Here is an 8,312-nt window from a genome sequence, read left to right as displayed (position 1 = left end):
TGTTTGAGGTCATGTAAACTCTCTGAGCCTCCGTTTCCTCAAGTGTAAAATGGAACTCATAAGCTCTTCCGGTATCTTATTCAGTTGGTTTAAGCCACCCATTGTGTGATGTCTGCCATGGCAGCCTAGAAAACTAGGACATCTGGGTGCATGTAAGCCAGGTGAACGTGGAGTGAGGTGTTATTCATATGGCAGGAACCTTTTTGAGGGTCTTTGGTGGGAAAGTGGCTGCATCCGTCCAGGAGCTGAGCAGAGGGGTGTGTGGCTGGAAATAGTAAGCCAGTGGGACAGAGGTACATGTTAAATTGTTTTTCTAACTTATCCTAAATGCAAAGGACCAGTTAAGAATCTTCAGCAAAGAGTAGTTCGACTACCAAAGATTTGTGGCTTTCAAAGAGCACCCAACTGTAGAGAAGGGGTTGAAAGGGAAGCAAGAGTGAAAGTTGTACATGGGACAATGTGGATGAACCTTGAGGACATTATGTTGAGTGAAATAAGCCAGACACAAAAAGACACATATTGTATAGTCTCCCTAAGATCAACTAAGTATAATGAGCAAATTCTCGGGGTTAAAATCTAGAGTATAGGTTATCAGGAGAATGGGGAACTGGTACTTACTGTGTGCAGAATTTTTAATTTAGTTGTAAATGTTTGGGAATGGATAGAGGTGATGGTGGTACATTACTGTGTGTGTAATTAACATGCTGAATCATGGGTGTGATTATGGTTGAAAGGGGAAGTTTAAGGTCATGTGTGTCACCAGAAGAAAAGGTAGAGGATGAAACAAGGATCTATATAACATAGTGAACCCTGTTGTGGATGATGAAGGAGGTTAATAGTACAAATAAAAGAATGTTCTTCCATTAACTAGAACAAATATACATCACTACTACACGGGAAAAAAAAATACACTTAATGCAAACTATGGACTATAATTAACAGTAATATTGTAATATTCTTTCATTTCAATTGTTACAATGGTAATATACCAATGCTAAGTGTCAATAATAGAGGGAAATAAAGGGTATGGGATTTTTCTTTTTCAAGCAATGAGAATGTTCTCAAATTGATTGTGGTGATGAAAGCGCAACTCTGTGATCATACCTGTTCTAGTTTGCTAGCTGCCGGAATGCAACACACCAGAGATGGATTGGCTTTTAATAAAAGGGGATTTATTTTGTTCTTCAGAGGAAAGGCAGCTAACTTTCCACTGAGGTTCTTTCTTACGTGGGAAGGCACAAGACAGTCTCTGCTGGCCTTCTCTCCAGGCCCCTGTGTTCCAACAACTTTCCCCCAAGTGACTTCTTTCTGCATCTCCAAAGGCCTGGGCTGAGCTGTGAGTGCTGAGATGAGGAATGCTGAGCTGCTTGGGCTGTGCTACATTGCGTTCTCTCATTTAAGCACCAGCCAATTAAGTCAAACGTCCTTCATTGCAGCAGGCACGCCTCCTAGCCGACTGCAGATGTAAATCAGCAACAGATGAGGTTCACGTACCATTGGCTCATGTCCGTCGCAACAAAACTAGGTACGCTCACCTGGCCAAGTTGACAACTGAATCTAACCACCACAATACTGAAAGCCACTGATTGCATACTTTGGATAGATTGTATGATACATGAATAAAACTGTTAAAAATTTTAAAAATGGAAAAAGGTAGTGAGGGTGAGGGGAGAGGCAAGGGAAGCAGAGGCAGTGGTGACCTTTACAAAAGTGGGGTAGTAGTACAGAAGAACTGACAAACATTGATTCCACTTACAGGAAAAGGTAAAATAACAAGGGGGGGAAAGCCACCCCGTGTGCTCAGGAAAAATCATGGGAATAAATTTAAAGTAATCCTAAAGTCTTAGACAGTCTGAAGACATATAATTAAAGTAAAAAGATAGCTCTTAAACATAGAATCCACCTAGCCTCAGGCTACTACTTAGAGGAAAAAGAATAGTAGGAAATACACCAATATGTTAACAGCAATTATCTTGGATTATGGGTGCCTTTAACTTCCATCTTTTGTGTTTTTCTGTCTTCTGAATTTTCTATAAGCATTTCTGTTTCTTCGGTAATTAGAAAAAGCATCCATATTATTAATTTTCAGAAGCAATGTCATCTTCTCATTTTCTGGGCTTGTCCACGGGAAAGATTGAAAAGTGTCCACTGGAATTTTATCTCCTTCCTTCCTGCACGATAAAAAGGGAGAGACATCCAGAAACAGCAAATCCAATGTCTTAGTCTAAGCAAGTCCCCAATCCTAAGGACAAAAACACATACCTGTAATTGTGCTCTTCAACTTTCCGGATAACATTTACAATTCCCATCTGCAATAGACCTGCCTCACCTCACCGGCTGGCCTCGGCCTCCTTCCAGTCCCTCTGTGCCCCTCAACTTGGCCCCCACCTCCTGAGCTGCTGCCGATGGGACCAGAGATAGACATCTGACTCAAGCTGTACCGACTGGATTTTCTCCCTCAGGAACTTGGAATTCAGGCAATGAGATGAAGTTGGAGAACAGATCAACAGTTGTGTCCCTGAACTAAATCCCTGTTTACTCGAATTTGTTTGAGAAGCTTCTCCTCCTTATAATCAAAGAGTTTCAATGAAGACAATCTCGTGATGTTCAGCAAGAAGCCCAGTTTCTCAGCAAATTATCTACTCTACTGATTATCAAGTCTCTGCTACCTGGAGAAGGCTGTGGGTAGGGTCTCTTCCCCCACCATGGGGTTCCCTCATTCCCACCACCCAAACAGTCCAAGCCATGCCCCAGCTCCAGAAGCTGGGTGTCGCATCCACTCTTTCCACGAGCTGAGCCAACCAAAAGCAGACTGCAGTGCCCCTCAAAGCCCACCCCGCATATCCATCAGGAGGTCCTGGGACCCGATGAATGCAAAGATTTGCCCCTTGGGGAAAAGAACCCGCAGGAAGGGCCAAGAGCCAAGGGCCTAGCAGCGGCTGTCTCCAGCCACAGGAGAAAGAGGGAGTTTGAAGCCCCGAGGTAAAGCCTCTTTTTATTAAGACAACACAGCAAACTTTTTTTAACCACAGCTGACATCACTCTAATAAATCACCATCATGTCTTGCGGGATAGAAAAAGCCAAAACACTGTCACATTTGATTTTGCTGGCTACTCGTGCCTCGAGAACAAACCATGTGTTTTTAATCAACAACACTTTGTTTTGCATTTCTCAGACCCCAATACTCTTTAAATAGTTGCTTTTACCAGAGGGCTATTTTAAACCCAGGGCCAGCTGCTTGGCCGAGGACATTGAGAAACAGGACACCATGGTACCGGACACGAGGCTTATCCCAGACCCATTCTCTTCTGGGGTTATTATGTATTTTGATGTTGTATCTGCCCATTTCAGAGGGGCTTTCCTCTTCCCTCTTTGGGAATTTGATTAGATGTCTTCCCAGAAAGTTGGTGTTTTTTGGTTTCTCTAACAGGCAACCAAACCGGGTTATGGGAAAACAGCAAATTCCCAGCCAAGAGAAACAGAGAGTCACATCTGGGACTAGGATTCCAAAGGAGGGAAAGAGAAGGTGACAAAGGAGAGGGACTGCTGGAGGGGAAAGGGTCAATAAGAGTTCCAGAGTGGCACATGTTGATTTATGCATGCAAATAGGCTCTAAGACTACTCAGAGGCAGATACAGCCAGAAAACCCTGTTGAAACTCACATGATGCTCCTCCTTTAGAAACGGTGGCACCTCCAGGCAAGAGTAGGCTGTGTGAAGGAGTCTTTTCAGCAAAATGGGTTACTTTGCTCATTGACCAATATCCCAGAATCTTGTCGCTGATTATCAGCTGGGTCCACTTTGTCCAAACATCTGTCTCTAACAACACCTGATTTTACAAAGACAATAAAAAGGCACAGAGTGAGAAGATCCTAATCTACACTAGAAAAAACTCTATTATCATTTGCCAAATGGTTCCCTTAATCCTGGCTAAACAGTTCAATCAAAAATGCAGGCACGGCTACTGGATGATTCTGGTGTTAACTGTCATCCTTCAGCCATGATGGCAAAACCATTCTCCTGGGGTGAACTCCTCTGACACAGGTCAGGTCGGGGCTGTCTTCTTTTCACAGCAATCCTAGTTGTTCTGCCTCTGCTGAGCAGATCATGCATGCCACGTGTGACACACCCAGTCCCAGGCCACTGCAGGTTCAGCCCTTCCTGGGTCTGAGCTGATAATCTAACTGCAGAGTATTTTCAAACATCCAAAGTTCATCCTTTAATGAAGAGTCTTCATCAACTATATCTCTGCTTATTCCTTTTTTTATATATTATTCCAAAAATTCATGAAATATGGTATAAGTGTGACTCTCGTCCACTGGAAACCTACTCTGTCAATGTCCTCTGCAAAAATGCCTGCCCCCAAACACCTGCTGACGCTGTGTTGGGAGAGGGATGGCAGTTGATATACATCTCTGACACGAGAGGGGAAAATAATCTTCCAGGCTGAGTGCTATCTTGGAGACCTCACCCATTACTCTGAAGCCCTTTGTTTCATGGTCCACTGTGTCACCAACCAACAAATGCATCCCAGTTTCATGGTGTCCGGTGGTAGTGGCTGTCTTTGCAGCATCACTGGGTTTTGCCATGTATCATTCTCACCTCTGAAGATGGCATTTGGCCATGTAAAGGTTTTCAGCTGTTTACAGACCCATCTTAGGGATTGCTTTCTAGTTGAGTATTACAGATACTTGATAAAGCCATGCATGGCATGGGCCTCTAATGTTTTACAGAAAATGCTTTCATTCATTTGGTTGTCTGCAAAATATAAACTAGAATACCTAGAAAAATAGTGAACTATTGAAAAACATCTTCTGGTGCATTCATATGAATATTCAAGATTGGATTCAAAAAAAAGCACGAGACACTGAGAGAGTATAGGTGATTGCAGATTCCAGGACTAAATACCTGGCAGGAGAAACCTTGAGCAAGCCAAAGTGTTAACTCTAAAGTTTCTTCATGTGTTCTCCTCCACTTGCTTCCCAGGGGCTCCCACCCATGGCAGAGGCCAGGTGCACTGACATATGAGGATTAGGAAAAGATAGAGCCTTGCTGCTCAAAATGGTGTCTGCACACCACAACGTGGGCTTGCTTATTAGAGATGCAGAAGTTCCAGCTGCCCCACACTCATCGAAGCCTGCATTTTAATAAGATCCCCAGGTGATTCGGATGAACATTAAAGTTGAAGAAGCACTTATATTTCTTAACCCGGGCTACATGTTAGGATAACCTGGGGAGCTTTTATAAAACTTCATTTTAGTCCAATTAAATCAGGATTTCTGGAGGTGGAGCTCAGGCTTTGGAATTTTTACTATCCCTCCTAATTTCAGTGTACTGCCAGGGTGGCGACTACTGGACTAGAAAGAACAATCATTTATTGAGCATCTACTACAAGCCAAGCACTGATGAGGAGTTTTACAGAGGTCTTCTTTTTCCTTGCCACAACCCTAGAGGGGTTGGCACTGCTGTCCCTATGTTTGAGATGGCTTATCCCCCAGCCAATAGGTCCCATGTCAGAGCTGGCGGTTGAACCCAGAGCTTGAGCTCCAGGCATGACCCACCTGGCTTCTCAATAGCAACAGTATTCCCACATCTAAAATTACTGACAAGCTGGGAAAAGCAGCCATGAAGCGGGAGGAAACCCGGGCTCATAGAATGTCATGTTCATCTTGCAAACAAATAAGCAAAACAGGCTGCAGGGGAACGGTGGGCAGCCACAGCATGGATTTGGAAGGGCAGCCGCTGCACAGCTGGAGAGGCCCTGATCAAAGTGGGCAGTACTCCCCGTGGAAAGGAATGGAAGGAAGCCATGCCAGGCAGGTGAAAAATTTCAGCCAGTTTAACAGGTCGTTTATGAACAAAACATATTTATTAGTAAGCAATAATTACAGGAAAGAAGATGCCTTGGGTGGTGGGATGAGCAGACAACAGGGGTGCCATCTTCTAATGTCCTCCGTGAGCAAACCCCATTGGCAATGAAAACATTCCTGCTGTCAACACAGGTGTTTGAAGAGACCTGGGCTTCTGGAACATAAAGCAGTAATTTTTGATGCCTGCAGTTAATCGAAGGCTTCATAATTTACAGGGTGCTCTAACAGACACTAATGCACTTATCACAACCTCTCCGTGAGCAAGCATTTTTCTTTGTCCCATTTTGCAGGCGAGGTATCTGACACTCAGGGGATATTAAGCAGCAAGGCCCAAGGTCACACAGCTAGTGACTGGGCCACAGAGCTGGGAATTTGAACTTGGGCCTTTGGATGGGAGTTCAGTGCCCTTGATCCTTGATCCCAAGCTAATGCCATTCAGTTGAAATGCCAATCCTGCCAGAAAATCTTTCCCTTCGCTTCTGGAATTCCCTTTGCCATCAGTCATCAGAATCTATACCCCTAACCATTTACATCCAATGTGATAGCCAAACTCTTGAGACTTTTGTGGTTCCCAGGAGCAGCCCCTGTCTGAGACTTAAGTGCCCATGAGAGAAAGTAGGCCAGCCCCCAAAAAAGGCAGGTGAAAGTTGAAGAGTCTATACCTAAATACACACTCACTGAGATAGGCACTCATAGACAGCGTATTTCAACAGCAGGACATTTGCAGGGTCTTTACATTGCCCCAAATTTCTGGGTGGAAGTCATGAGAAAAAAAGATTATGAATAGCACAAACATGGCTCCAGAATTAAAAGTATCATCACCAACTTGCAGAAGATTAAGGAATCTGGGAACAAATTAGCCTGGGGTAGAAAGTGACTTAAGGAGAAGTCTCAGAGACGAGTCAAAGGAGCCAACAACTTTAAATCCTATAAAGTTTTTTAATCAAGTTACACTATTATTTGAAATTGGCAGAACACCAGTGGATTTCGTCCAAAGACATAATTTATGATTTTTTTTTTTTTTTTTGGTTTTCTTTTTTAAGGGCATTAGGGTTTTAGTTCCTTGTTTCCTTCTTTTTGAGGGTTTTTTTTTTTGGCAATATGTCGTTTCTTTGCTAAAATCTGTTTCCATCCAAAATGGAGCCGGTCCCAGGCAGCCGTACACCTCCCATCTCCTCACACCCCTAAGAAGAATTTTCTCCGTGATTAAACAAGTCAGCCCTGTAGCCACAAGCCACATAACAATTTTGTGCAAAGGGTTTTCTTCTCCTGTGTCAGGTTCTCCCTAACAGTTCAGGGAGAGAAAACGGGAAAAACCTCATTCCAGAATCACCCCCTGGATTAACAGTGAAGTTTCCCTGCCCAATGGACGCCCCCTCCACTCCACTTTCCATCCACCAACCTCCCTGCCCAGGGGCTGCACTCGCAGCTGAACTGCAGGAGCTTGCCATGCCCTTTAGGGTTTCTTCCTCCACGCCCCACCAGCAACTTGCTGATTCACTTTCTCCCTGCTTCTCCTCCTGCTTTCTCAGGGAGCCCCCAGCAAAGCCTGCCAGTGCCCTGGGAGTGTGCAAATTCATCCAACTCCCCTCCCAGAGGCCCTGAGAAATCCTGGAGATCAAAGAGCGCAGCAGCCAGGCCAGGGTCCATTCTCCTGCACAAGCCACAATTCATCAAGCCGTCCCGCCCGGCTCAGGGAGATCAAACCAGGCATCCCGCCAGCTGTGGGTTAAAGCTGGTCTTCAAGCGGCCTCATTAAATTTCCTCTCCCTCTTTCTTTCCCTGCTGACTCCTGTCCCGGGTGCATCTCTTGGATGTTTCTCACAGCTCTCTCTTCCTCTCTTCTTCCACCAGTCTCTCGAGTTCCCTTTTCCTCCATTTTCTTTCTTCACTCTGCCTTTCTGTTCTTTTATTCCCTCTGTACCCTACCCTCTCTCTCTCCCAATACTCCTTCTACTCTGTTTTCTCTGTTCAACTTGTTCAAAATTCCGTAGCCCTCAGACTCCTTTGCCTGGAGACTCCCTCCTGGGCCTTCCTACTCAGCCTCTGAAAGTTCCCGAAGGAAGTCATCTGTAGCAGTAGTGCCAGGCTGCAGGGATGTGGGACAGCGGGTTTCTCCAGCCCTAGAGGCCAAGCTCACCAATGCTGAACTGGACTCTCACCTGCCCCTCTTTGCAGCAGTCACAGGCCTCTCCAGTATTGCACACACACATGCATGCACACTCACACACATATGCATACACACTCACACACAAACAACACGTCTGGGTTACAGATCACTTCTAATGCTCAGAGGGCAGCTTCTCGCTGTTGGACCAGCTGGCTGAAGTCCTCGCTTTAGGACAGTTTGTGAGCCCCCACCCAAAAAGCCATTTTCACCAACAACAGCAAAAAAAGAAATAGGGAATTTCAAGCTCAAAGTTGGAAAATTAGTCAGAGAAC

General features: G+C 44.8%; 1 long non-coding RNA gene across 5 annotated transcripts in view; it reads right to left on the bottom strand.

Annotated features, from left to right (window-relative positions):
• Positions 1–1,118: 1,118 nt before the first annotated feature.
• Positions 1,119–8,312, bottom strand: part of LOC143669640 (uncharacterized) — a 30,914-nt gene continuing 23,720 nt past the window's right edge. For all 5 annotated transcript variants that reach the window (XR_013168953.1, XR_013168951.1, XR_013168950.1 and 2 more), the window contains 2 exons: positions 3,664–3,829; positions 1,119–2,171 (listed from right to left, as the gene is read on the bottom strand). This is a non-coding gene — a long non-coding RNA (uncharacterized LOC143669640). The remainder of the gene's footprint in view (positions 2,172–3,663; positions 3,830–8,312) is intronic.

The sequence above is a fragment of the Tamandua tetradactyla genome, chromosome 26, assembly GCF_023851605.1.
Source record: "Tamandua tetradactyla isolate mTamTet1 chromosome 26, mTamTet1.pri, whole genome shotgun sequence".
Lineage (NCBI taxonomy): Eukaryota > Metazoa > Chordata > Mammalia > Pilosa > Myrmecophagidae > Tamandua > Tamandua tetradactyla.
The sequence above is the reverse complement of the archived record's forward strand: the minus strand, read 5'-3'. Positions and strand labels throughout refer to the sequence as shown.